The 12,500-nt window shown below is 42.6% G+C and overlaps 1 long non-coding RNA gene across 1 annotated transcript in view; it reads left to right on the top strand.

Annotated features, from left to right (window-relative positions):
* LOC125028248 overlaps positions 1-3,279 on the top strand; it is a 12,990-nt gene extending 9,711 nt beyond the window's left edge. Inside the window, exon 4 of the long non-coding RNA XR_007115099.1 lies at positions 2,910-3,279. This is a non-coding gene — a long non-coding RNA (uncharacterized LOC125028248). The remainder of the gene's footprint in view (positions 1-2,909) is intronic.
* The last annotated feature ends 9,221 nt before the right edge of the window (positions 3,280-12,500 follow it).

The following is a 12,500-nucleotide window of genomic DNA, read 5'->3' on the forward strand; positions in this document are numbered from 1 at the left end:
ACAGTATCAACCCTAATCAACAACCAACCCCCAGGAGACATTTCTACTCTCCCAACATGCTCAACTTCAACACCTTTACTCCCACAACCTTCTTAATCAACCACCCCATCTCCCTTTATTACTACCTTACAACCTTATTGCCCACCTCCCCATAACACTACCCCCCTCAACACTACTCCCTCCTCCACACATCCCCGCACTTCTACTACCCCCACCTCTACAAGAATCCTAAATACTCTGTTTAGCCCAGCCAAATGGGACCGATTTTTCGTGATCCCTCCCACAGCTCCCTACTCTCAAAACACCCTCCTCTTCCAACAATGCCTCCAAAAACAAGTAGGCAAAGTCTCTTTCCGTAGCCGACCCGACCACTCCCGTCTCGTCACAGTAACAACTGAAAACCAAGCTATAGCATTAACAAAACTAACTGATCTATGTGGTAATCCCATCCCTACAGAACCTCATCCAACCCTCAATACTTGCACCGGAATAGTCTCTATCTCCCCAACAGATTGCCCAATCTATGACAAAGAATGGTCAGATTGTGGAGAGGACTTACTCGCCTGTCTCACAGACTATGATGCAACATATGTACAATGCTACTCCATTCCTCCCAGAGGAAATCGTAAGAAATCCATCAACATTGCCAAAATTACTTTCCGTAGACATGACCTTCCCTTTAATGTTTACATAGGTGGGGAATCCCTACCTGTCCGACCATACCAACCTCCTCCTCGTCAGTGCCAAAATTGTTGGGGTTTAGGATACCCAGCCAAACACTGTCATTCCACAGCCAGATGCCCGCTATGTGCCCAACCTGGCCATACTCGATCAAACTGCTCTGCACAATCACGCACATGTGCAAACTGTGGCGGCCCCCATAATGTATTTTATAGAGGCTGCCCCACCTACAAATTTGAGTCTGAGGTAGCAACTCTCAGATTCAGACTTGGACTCACTCTACGAGAAGCCAGACAGGAAGCACGTCGACGAGGCTTTTCACTTACCCCCTACTCCAGTAATGTCGCTCACTCTGCCAATCCTCCTACCTCCCAAGCTCCTACACCCTCTCCTAAACCCAACCCCCCTCCATATAACTTCCCCTCTTCTACCTCCTACCTTCCCCAGTCAAATTCTTTTGCCATCCTAAATCCAGACACCCCAATCTCTACTACAGCCCCAACACCTTCCCCTCTCCCTCCCCGCATTACCCGCAGCAGACAGAATAAACGTTCCACCCCCTCTTCCCCTACCTCACAATCACCTCCACCTTCCTTTGCCCCTATTTTTCAGACACCAGACTTCTCTTACCCCCCTCACAAGAAAACCTTGTATCTCACAAAACTCCCCAACCAACTCCATTACAGAAAATCTAGAAGATATCCAGAATTACATAATCGAGTCCCAAACTAATACTCCTCCACCTTCAAATTCTACAACTCCCGCTCCCTCCACACTCAAAGTGACTGCCGATATCCATCCTCCTCCTACTCATATTCTCCCTACACCCAATCCTCCTACCCCATCCCAACAAAACCCATTCCCCCTGACTCCAGCCCCACCTATATTAACCCTCCCACTATCCCCTCTATCCCTTCCACTCCCTCCTGGATACACACGTGAAACCCCCATGTCACAAGTACCCTCTTCCCCAGACCCTCTACCTCCTGACACCCCTCCTGATACAACACCACCTCCCCAACCTCATTCTTTATCCCACCCTCTAGCACCATCCCCTTCAAATTCTCCAACACGCACTGCAATCTTTGCCAGTAAATCAACGAAAGTATAACTATCCTTCATTGGAACATTCGCGGTTTCCGAATGTTCCTCTTTCAGTCCCACATATTCTATTGTCATGATCACGTCCTCCCTATATAGACATCCTAACTTATCAGACATCCTTACAGAATCTCACACTTTCTGCTTTGACAACCTGTTTACCTTCCTCAAACGCATATATATCCTTCACTTGATCTAACCCCTTTACATTACCTCATCCGACCCTAACCCATTCACTCACCAATTCCTTAACCCAGCTTTAACAACTAATTACTAACCCAACCATCCTTCACTAACATTAACTATAGTGCTATATGACCTTAGATGTCTAGCACATTTATTTTGCTTTTAACCATTAACCATTAACCATCCCCTTCGAAGAATAGTGGCGCGGGTGGACGTTTAAAAATGTTATGAGGGGGAAAAAATCAAGTTAAATCGAATCACTTCAAAAAAGGGACACAGTAGAATGAGGATTATTTGGACTTGTTGACCAGGATGGGACTCACTGATGTCTCGGGAACATTATAGAAATGAATGTACAGATTATATAATAGGAAATCAGAAAATGATGGAATGGTAGAAAATTGGAAGAATATAAATATATGAAACAACAAAAAACTGGAAAAAAGCAATCCTTGATTTGCTGCACATACCCCCCCACCCCCAACAACCCTTTGCTCGTTGTCGTGGGAGGGGGGGGGGGGCTTAGGAGACGGAGACTTCTACCCCTTTCCTTTTCCTTCTCTTCATCCCCTTCTTTTGTCCACTTGTCCTAATCGTTAACTCATTTTCACCCTTTTCGCCACAATACTTTACCATAATGCTGTATGACCTTTGACCCCAGCACATTTATTTGTTTTAACCATTAACCATTCTGGAAATCCACAAACATCGCCTTTAAAGAATAATAATAATAATAAAATGAAACTTCCTTACCGGGAGCTTCACCCCCTAGCCACCCTTTCGCTGTATACACCGCTAATGATCGTTGATGTTGACTCGGCAGAATATGTCCAATAGATAAATAGAAATAAAGATCCATTTAATAAATTGAATAAATAAATGTCCAGGAAATGAAATTTAAATAAATATGTACTGCACTTACTGTAATCCTGTATTCACAGAACTTCGTCGTTGCTCTAAGGCCGTTAGAAAGAAGCAGGCGGACTGTCTGGCTCGATGCCGTAGCAACCAAGGCCTGAAGGTTAAAGAAAATCGTGTCTGTTGGTGACCGATGCTTTTCGACATATGTTAAATAATGGTCCTTTGCGTCTGGAAATATGCAAGAGTATTTTTTTGTCAGTTAATAATTTTTGTGCTTTTAAAAAGTAAAGAAGTTTGACAGATTTGGATATCATTGACAGTGAATATAACTGAGTTGTCTCAGGGTCATAGCTTGATTTTTTTTTATGTAATATTGATTATGTGATACATGAATATATAAGTATATACACGTAACGAATCACACACATTATATATGTGTGTGTGTGTGTGTGTGTGTGTGTGTGTGTGTGTGTGTGTGTGTGTGTGTGTGTGTGTGTGTGTGTAAAATACACTATACATACACACTAACATACGTATATGCCATGTAATGCAGTTAGTATCACACCCAGTAAACACGCGTTCGAAAAGTCCCGTTCTTCTAACCTCTCTTCTGTTGACACCAACTCTGCCAACCTGCTTTATAAACTGACCTCGTCACAGGAGCGGGTGGTCGAGGTGAAGCACATAGAAAAGCCTGAGCTGGTGAGAGCAGAGTCTGAGGTAAACGTTACGAAAAAGTAGTTGCTCGGGACATCGTACGTTAGGCCCTCAGGGAGGAAGGTGGTAAACCTGGTGAGAGGAGGAATTTTTGGACACTCTTGCAGGAGACTTTTATTGAAAACGTTTCGGAGACTTCTTATTGCAAACGTTATAAACAAGTTCGAGAGTTTTTATCGCAAATGGTTACAGACAGTAACTCCATGAATCAATCTGACTCGCATTTCAGAGACTAACTACAGAACAGTCTCAGGATACTTACGTGACAGGTGCTGTGTAAGGGTTTTCTAAAGTCACTGTATCACCGATACCAAGGTTGAGTCCCCCGACGAAGGTGACCGTCACTTCACCGAGATCCGTCTAAAATAGCAGGGCAAAATTACTGTTTAGAACTAGTGCTTGCGTTTACCTAATGCTAAATAATGCTCGAACTGATATGCTGATTGGAAGGGTTGGTATACTTTTTATTTTTTTAAGCGGTAATAGAGTTTTTAGAGAACTTACGTAGGATAAAGGTCCGAAGACGCAGGTGAAGTCGTTGGGGTAGTCGCTGGGGTAGTTCGGAGACGAGAAACAAGTGGCGCCGTCGACGACTTCAACGGTACAGTTAGTTACACCAGCTGCGGAGAGAGGGCTACTTGTTATCTCCGACCTCCCCCCCTTCCCCCCCTTGTCTAGATTCGTATACAAAACGTCGTCATTACCTTCCTTGGGATACACCCCCGCCAGGCTCCTTCCGACGCTCCTGCAGTCTTCTCTCGCCCCTGCCCTTGCCCGTTTGCGAAAAGGGCACACCCGACTCACGCATTCATACCACATGTCACACTCAAACCCACCTCTATGCTCCACATGCAATGTTCGTCTTTCAGTCCCACATACCCTACTATCCCGCACCCGCTTTCCTGAAGCCCGTACCCTCGCTTTCCCTTACTTCTCCTCACTTTCCCGACCTCCCTACCTGTCGAACTTCCTCACGGAATCCCCCACCTTTTCGATTAAGAGCCTGTTCTCCTCCCTCGGACGCTTAAATACCCTCCATTTGCTCCAATCAGCCTTTGTCCCTAATCCTTGCCCTTCTATCAGTCCCTGTCCTATCTCATTTACTCCCTCTATTTCTACTCCTTTCACTGCCATACTACCTTATAATCCCATATGGCCGTTGAAATCCAAGACATTTTGTTCTAATAAAACATTAAAATCTGTCTCTCGCCCAATTAACACACACACACACACACACACACACACACACACACACACACACACACACACACACACACACACACACACATATATAATTCTAAACAGAGAGCAACTTGCCATGACGAGTATCTAACATTTCTTCATTTTTTGTGATACTTACTTGTGGAAGTAGTGGTTGTGGATGTACTTGTGGAAGTACTTGTAGAAGTACTTGTTGTAGAAGTACTGGTTGTGGATGTACTTGTGGAAGTACTTGTAGAAGTACTGGTTGTGGATGTACTTGTTGTAGAAGTACTTGTGGAAGTACTTGTTGTTGTAGAAGTACTGGTTGTGGATGTACTTGTTGTAGAAGTACTTGTGGAAGTACTTGTTGTTGTAGAAGTACTGGTTGTGGATGTGCTTGTTGTAGAAGTACTTGTGGAAGTACTTGTTGTTGTAGAAGTACTGGTTGTGGATGTACTTGTTGTAGAAGTACTTGTGGAAGTACTTGTTGTTGTAGAAGTACTGGTTGTGGATGTACTTGTAGAAGTACTTGTGGAAGTACTGGTTGTGGATGTACTTGTAGAAGTACTGGTTGTGGATGTACTTGTAGAAGTACTTGTGGATGTACTTGTAGAAGTACTGGTTGTGGATGTACTTGTAGAAGTACTTGTGGAAGTACTGGTTGTGGATGTACTTGTAGAAGTACTTGTTGTTGTAGAAGTACTGGTTGTGGATGTACTTGTAGAAGTACTTGTGGTAGTACTAGTTGTGGATGTACTTGTTGTAGAAGTACTTGTAGAACTTGACGTACTTGTTGTTGTGGAAGTACTTGTTGTACTTGTAGATGTTGACGTACTCGTTGTTGTGCTTGTAGATGTTGACGTACTCGTTGTTGTACTTGTAGATGTTGACGTACTCGTTGTTGTACTTGTAGATGTTGACGTACTCGTTGTTGTACTTGTAGAGGTTGACGTACTTGATGTAGACGTAGTCGTTGTCGAAGTACTTGTAGATGACGTAGTAAACGGTTGGAAACAGAAACAACCATCTTCGTCTATTGTCGTCCAGAAACAAAAACATCCGTCTGCGTTTATTGCTGATCTCACGCTAGTCTTGCTGTAAAAATGACAATATATATATATATATACGTACATATATTTTCTTTCTTTCTTTCTTTCTTTTTGAGAATTGTATCAAGTGATTTATATACTGTATATTGTTCCATCCATCCTATAAAGAAGATGCCACTGAGTACAAAAAAACTTGTTTGATTTATACACTGTACAGATATTTTTTCATCTGTAGAAATATATATCCAGCCTGGTACCTGTTCGACATTCGCCTTACACACCCGGCAATTTCTTCAAAGGTAATGTCAGCCGCCCACCCAGGCATGCTGTTCATGCCAGATTTGGAATATAAGATCATTTTGTTACCTACGGACTTCACCGTCTGGCCAGCTAGTTCAGTCCCACAGTACCTGTAAGAGGACATATTTCTGTGACTTCATTGTTTCTCCTGAGCCTTGTCGGTATTATTGTTGCTGGTATTTACGTCTTTAGTATCATTATGGAAAGTACGAATACTAATATCACGTGGTATTGATGCTTAATCATTGTAACTATGATCTTTGTTGTGATTATATCGTAACTGTCGTCATTTTAGTCACCATTATAAATTATTATGACAAGTGAACGTCTCAGATGAAATCTGATATCACTCAAACAACTAAACAGACAAATGTGTTCAGTTAACTAGCTACAACTTATGGCAAAACCCAGCCTACCGCCCAGCCTACCACCCAGCCTACCAGTCTCCTCGTAGCATGTCGTGAGTGCGCACTTCGAGACCGTCGCTTGAGCAGATCCCTCTAGCGGCGTCCGGGACAACTTTGCGGTCCGTCCTCTGGTGGAGGTCAAAGGTCGGGAAGTGCGCCACGACCCGCTTGCACTCGGGGGCTTCGATGACCTTCGTGAATCTGGTCTCTGAAGAAAGAAATCAGACCTGTTTCTTGTTCATACAGAAATCCAGAAACTAGTGCATTGCAAAATAAACTGAATTTTCATAGATAATAGTATAGTTAACGTAGGAGTGAAAATGTCCTTGTAATTAAACTATTTCCACTTTTCTAGCTTTAATTTCAGCTGCTCACTTCCTAGATGGACTATTTATTAGACACTGGGCTCCTGCTCGTTAGTAAATGTCAGATGTATTCAAAACACGAATTTCTTACATGTTCAGTGAACACCAAAATACGGAAAAACACAAGTAGCCGAGTTATTCAAAAAGTGAACTAAAAACAAGTCCGTAATACTGGATGTTTATCGCCAATGGTAAAAACAATATATAGTAAATGGCCTTCGTGCATGATTGTTTCTTGATTTTTTTCTGCAAGACTATTTCTCTTGCTCGTTGTGTCGTTGGGGTGGGGTGGGGGTGGGGGGGGCTTAAGACACGGAGACCGAGGCCCAATGTAGGGGGTCAGCCTTGCCTTGGACCTCAGCCCTCGCCTCTAATTTTGCAGGGTATTTTCTTCTCCCCCATTCCTTTTCTCTCTCCTCTTCATCCCTTTCTCTTTGTCCACTTATCCTAATCGTTAATTCATTTTTACCCTTTCCACCATAATATTTTACCATAATTTTATATGACTTTTGATATCTAACGCATTCATTTGTTATAACCATTTACCATTAACCATTACTCACCCCCTGGGGAAATATCCGAACTCGGAGACGACAAAGATGTGGGAGAAGTGATGATTTCAGAGTAAGGCGACAGCGAGTGTTCTGAAGGGAATGAATATTAGAGGAAATTAAAGTCTGGTTTATTCCCAGTTGAGAATGGGCCTGAGATGTAATATTTCCTTTGTGTGAAGAGAATACGAATAAAAGATGAGTGAGAGTGAAATTTACGTGCTTGGTTGAAATACTACATAACAAAATTAGTGATAAGGGTGTCATGTATTATCAATAAGGTCTTTGAGAATGGAAAACGGTTACTGAACAAAATTAAAGAGAGAGTAAACGGCTGAACTTGGAACAACTATGTGTAGCAGTAAACACTAACCATTGTAACTCCTGTGTACGACTTCACAGAAAGAACCATCAGTGCCACTTGGACAGACGCAGGTGCAGGAAGCACCGACATAGCCATTGTTTAGGCAAGGGTCACTGCGTAAGGAGCATTCACGAAGCACTCTGTCTGAACAATGGTACATCCTGTGAATTAACAGTTTGTCCATGTGGGAGATGCGAGAGCGTTGGCCGAGGACACCTTGGTACAACGGGTCCAAAGTTGATATTGATGCCTTGCTGTTTGGGGCGAAAAGCTGTGCGGAGAGAAAGAAAGCCTTTTAATGCAAAGGTGATCCTGAGGATAGAGGCTCTGTATTTTATGCTCTCTCTCTCTCTCTTTCTTTCTCTCTCTCTCTCTCTCTCTCTCTCTCTCTCTCTCTCTCTCTCTCTCTCTCTCTCTCTCTCTCTCTCTCTCTCTCTCTCACACACACACACACACACACACTCACACACTCACACACTATCCCTCTCCCTCCCTCTCCCTCCTTCCCTCCCTCTCCCTCCTTCCCTCCCTCTCCCTCCTTCCCTTCCTCTCCCTCTTTCCCTCCTTCCCTCTCTCCTTCTTTCATAGACTTTTTCTGACCCTTTCGTTTCGATGCATGATGGAGGCGTAGTCATAAGGGACGCCATAGTTGTTGCCTGAATTGAGAGGGACTTTCCTGTCGGCGCCCGAATCGACGCTCACGAAGGCGTCGCGGTCGGATCGCTCGTCCTCGGGCCACAAGCCGAGGGCGTAGCCAAGCACGTGTAGGAGGGCGCCCTCCTGCAAGTGAAAGTGACTTAGAGACATTGAGAAAGTGTATGCACGTGCGTATGTGTATTTATGTGAGTGCATTTTTCTTAGAGACGCAAGCATGACTGAAAGAATATGGTTATGCTTTTCTCCTCTCGGAAGTCTGCGTTTACCCCTACCAAGCGGGGTCGCCGGTGCGGATGAAGCTCACTTCCATCCTCCGCTCAGCACCAGATACAAGTCGCTCGAAATCTGAAAGACTAGCCACCTTCCCCAAACTCACGGTTCTCTCGCATTCCTCCGAGACGTGGAGGTCCTGCCCCGCGGAGGACGCCACTCCCACGAAGGACTCGCAGCGGCTCCTGTGCCTCCGGAGGCGCAGGTGAGGGCCGTCGTAGCTCGGGTTGACCTCCCTGAAGTTGACGCAGGTGCTCTCGCTCCAGCGGCGGGCGGTGTGTCTCACAGCCTGGCGGTCCACCTGGTCTGGGGGAGCAGGAACAGAATCAAAAGTCGGAGAATCAAGCGTAATGTTCAAAGGGTTCGCGTTAATATCAAAACCCCAACAGTTGAGAAGGAAAGGCCTGTTCCCTAGTTCAGTTCTAGCAAGAGTAAAGCCTGACCATCGACGAAGGCAAAGCGGACGCAGGGGGCGCCGTCGTCGGCTGCCCAAAGCAGAGTATGCTCGGAGGGCGCTCTCCTCGCGAGCAGCGCCGCCTCTTGCGCCTCCGTCAGCAGGAAGTTCTGCTGACTGTTGTATGGGGCAAAGGGGTATTCCTGCCGAGAAAGAATCAAAATATTTCTTACTAAATAAATAAGTAAATATATGTGTGGATAAAAATATTGACCATAGTTTAGATAATAAAGGCCTTCCTGAAGCTAAGTACGCTAGCCTCCCCTGCGGTACTGACGCACACACACACACCCTCCTTACTCCCTTACACCCCTACACCCCCTTCACCCACACATCCCCCCCCCCCTTCTCATCACCTATTACACACACTGCAAACAGATAAGCCGCAACAGCTTATGGTTACCTGTCGAGGTGCGATAAACTGGTTCACATCCGCTGCGTTTCTCTCTTGCAGAAGACCACACTTGACCTGAAATTAATTCTCCATAAAGTCATCAAGTAGGTAAGCTATTGCACCATAAGAATAGTGCATTTCAAGGAGAAGGCACTGCATGAAGTAATAATTAGTTAGTGATCACATCAGATCCGTTAAAAGGTATGATTATTATTACAGTGCGTCCAGTTTCGGGAAAGGAGAAACTGGCAACTCGACCTTAAACTGTGGCTTACTCCGATTCGTTTTCTATTTTTCTTTTTTTTTTTTTTTCTCTAATCGTGCATACGATTTTTTTTTTTTTTAATCGTGTATTATATATTCACTGATATGCACCACATTCACTTTTTTCCAAACGAAGAAACTTTGCAATTCGGAATAATCGAGTCTCGTGTGAGTTGCCAGATTTACAAAAAAAAAAAAAAAAAAAAAAAGTGAATACGTTAACAAAAAAGAATATTAAATGCTTTAATCTATTCGGAAAAGGAAAATAATTGAATACACTTTCTTGTGGATTAGACAGATTTGTTTTGTTTTTTGTTTTAACTCTTTTACACATTGAACACAATCACTGAAAAGGTAATTAACAGCGACTAGTTTGTGTGTGTGTGTGTGTGTGTGTGTGTGTGTTAGAAAGAGAGAAAGAGTGCAAGTGTGTCAATATGTTTAAGGTGCATTGCATGTTTAAAACAAATTGTATGCAGCCAGCTACATAACCATTATCCTAAACTAGTGCTATTAACTCAGCGAGTATAAATTAAACATGGTAATTATACTAATGAATTGCAAGTCCCTAAACTTTTTTCCATGCTTTTAATTTTTTTTTTTTTTTTCAACATTCCAGTTTATGACAATTTTTTTTAGCTTGGTCATTTAGTTTTACGTGTTTCATTTTGCCAAAGCTAAAATTACGAAAGTAAACGGACTGCAATCAAAATATTTCAGAATGTTTAACCTATTTGACCCCATTTTTATATTGTTTTATTTAATTTATTTACTGTTATTTTTTTCTTTTCTTTTCTTTCTTTTCTTTATCTTTTTCCGACGCCAAACGTGAGCTTTCAAACTTAGTCTCTAGCTTGACACCATTCGGGAACACTGAAATCTGTTCACAGCTTAGAACTCGACCTGGAGAACAACGCAATCGTTTCCTTCCCAATCACAGTCCATTATCTTTTCTCATCGGTTCTCTGTCTGACTTCGTTCCCTCGAGCTCGATTCCGTTACTGGTTCAGAACCTATCGTTCCCTCTAGCTCGATTCCCTTTCTGATTCAGAACCTATCGTTCCCTCGAGCTCGATTCCCTTGCTGGTTCAGAACCTATCGTTCCCTCGAGCTCGATTCCCTTGCTGGTTCAGAACCTATCGTTCCCTCGAGCTCGATTCCCTTGCTGGTTCAGAACCTATCGTTCCCTCGAGCTCGATTCCCTTGCTGATTCAGAACCTATCGTTCCCTGTAGCTCGATTCCCTTGCTGGTTCAGAACCTATCGTTCCCTGTAGCTCGATTCCCTTGCTGGTTCAGAACCTATCGTTCCCTCGAGCTCGATTCCCTTGCTGATTCAGAACCTATCGTTCCCTGTAGCTCGATTCCCTTGCTGGTTCAGAACCTATCGTTCCCTCGAGCTCGATTCCGTTGCTGATTCAGAACCTATCGTTCCCTCGAGCTCGATTCCCTTGCTGATTCAGAACCTTCTATCTGCGTGAGAAATGGTTTTACAGTTGCCAGTACCTGATTTGTTTGTAGGTAACATAATGGTGTGAAAAAAAACGTTCACTTTCCAGTATATGAATAAACGTTTCGACAACGACTTACAGGAAGGGAAAGTAACCGATATGGGTACAATACAGAATAAGAATACAAAGAGGAACAGTTATGAGTTGTTGTTTTTTGTGGTAGAGATAGAGATATTCACAGCTATAGGTATAGGGCCTTATTTCTTCTTCTTTTTCTTCTTCCTCTTCTTTTTTGTATGTGTCTTTACAAAGGAGAAAAATATTTATCAGGTCACGAGTAAGCACGACACCCTACTATAAATTCCCCTCTCTGTTTCCTTTATCTTTAATTAGTTTATTTATTCCTTTTTTGTCAATAATTTCTTCGCAAATCCATCAATTCCCTTCTTTAGTTGCGTTGATTATCGATCAATTCATTTATTTCCTTATTCCTTCATTTATTCCTTCCTTCATTTACTTCTCTGCATATTCATTTATATAACTTTCTCCTCTCCCTTTTTTTGTGTGTCCTTGCATTGTACGGCCTGATGACCCGAATAAGGAAAAAGTAAGACAGTTCAATAAAAGTTCAGAGTATGATGATCTTATGAACAGATGAACACATGAATTACTTACATTAGGCTATAGTATATGATTGTTCAGAACGTTGGTACGGTATTTGTATATGCTATAATTCCCTACTCTTGGTAATACTATGGATTAATTAGTCCAATGTAAATTATTTTAATGGGAATATTGGAAAATGTGGTGTGGTTTTTCAAGGGAATCAGTGCTTTATTATCCTATGGAGAATTTTTTTTTTTTTTCAATGGTGTTTTTAGATATTTGAAGTACAGTTTTGTTATTGGTAGAATATGATAGATTGATAATGAGTTCTAAATTAACTTTTACATATGGATGTTTTTTTTTTCAATAATCATAGGATTTTGATTACTGTGGTCTCACATGATTAATTAATAGTTATGATAATGTGACGATCATTTATGCATGAAAACACTATGGTAGATGAAAAGGAAAACAGCCACAGTAAGAAATAAAATTGAATTGTAACGTTTCGAACTCGTCACGAATTTCTCTTCAGACGAATGATAAACCAAAATGGATCGTCTGTTTCCATTTTAGTTTATTATTCGTCTGAAGAATTCGAATCGTTAGGATTTATTTTTC

The sequence above is a fragment of the Penaeus chinensis genome, chromosome 8 (genome assembly GCF_019202785.1).
Source record: "Penaeus chinensis breed Huanghai No. 1 chromosome 8, ASM1920278v2, whole genome shotgun sequence".
In the NCBI taxonomy this organism is placed as follows: Eukaryota; Metazoa; Arthropoda; class Malacostraca; order Decapoda; family Penaeidae; genus Penaeus; species Penaeus chinensis.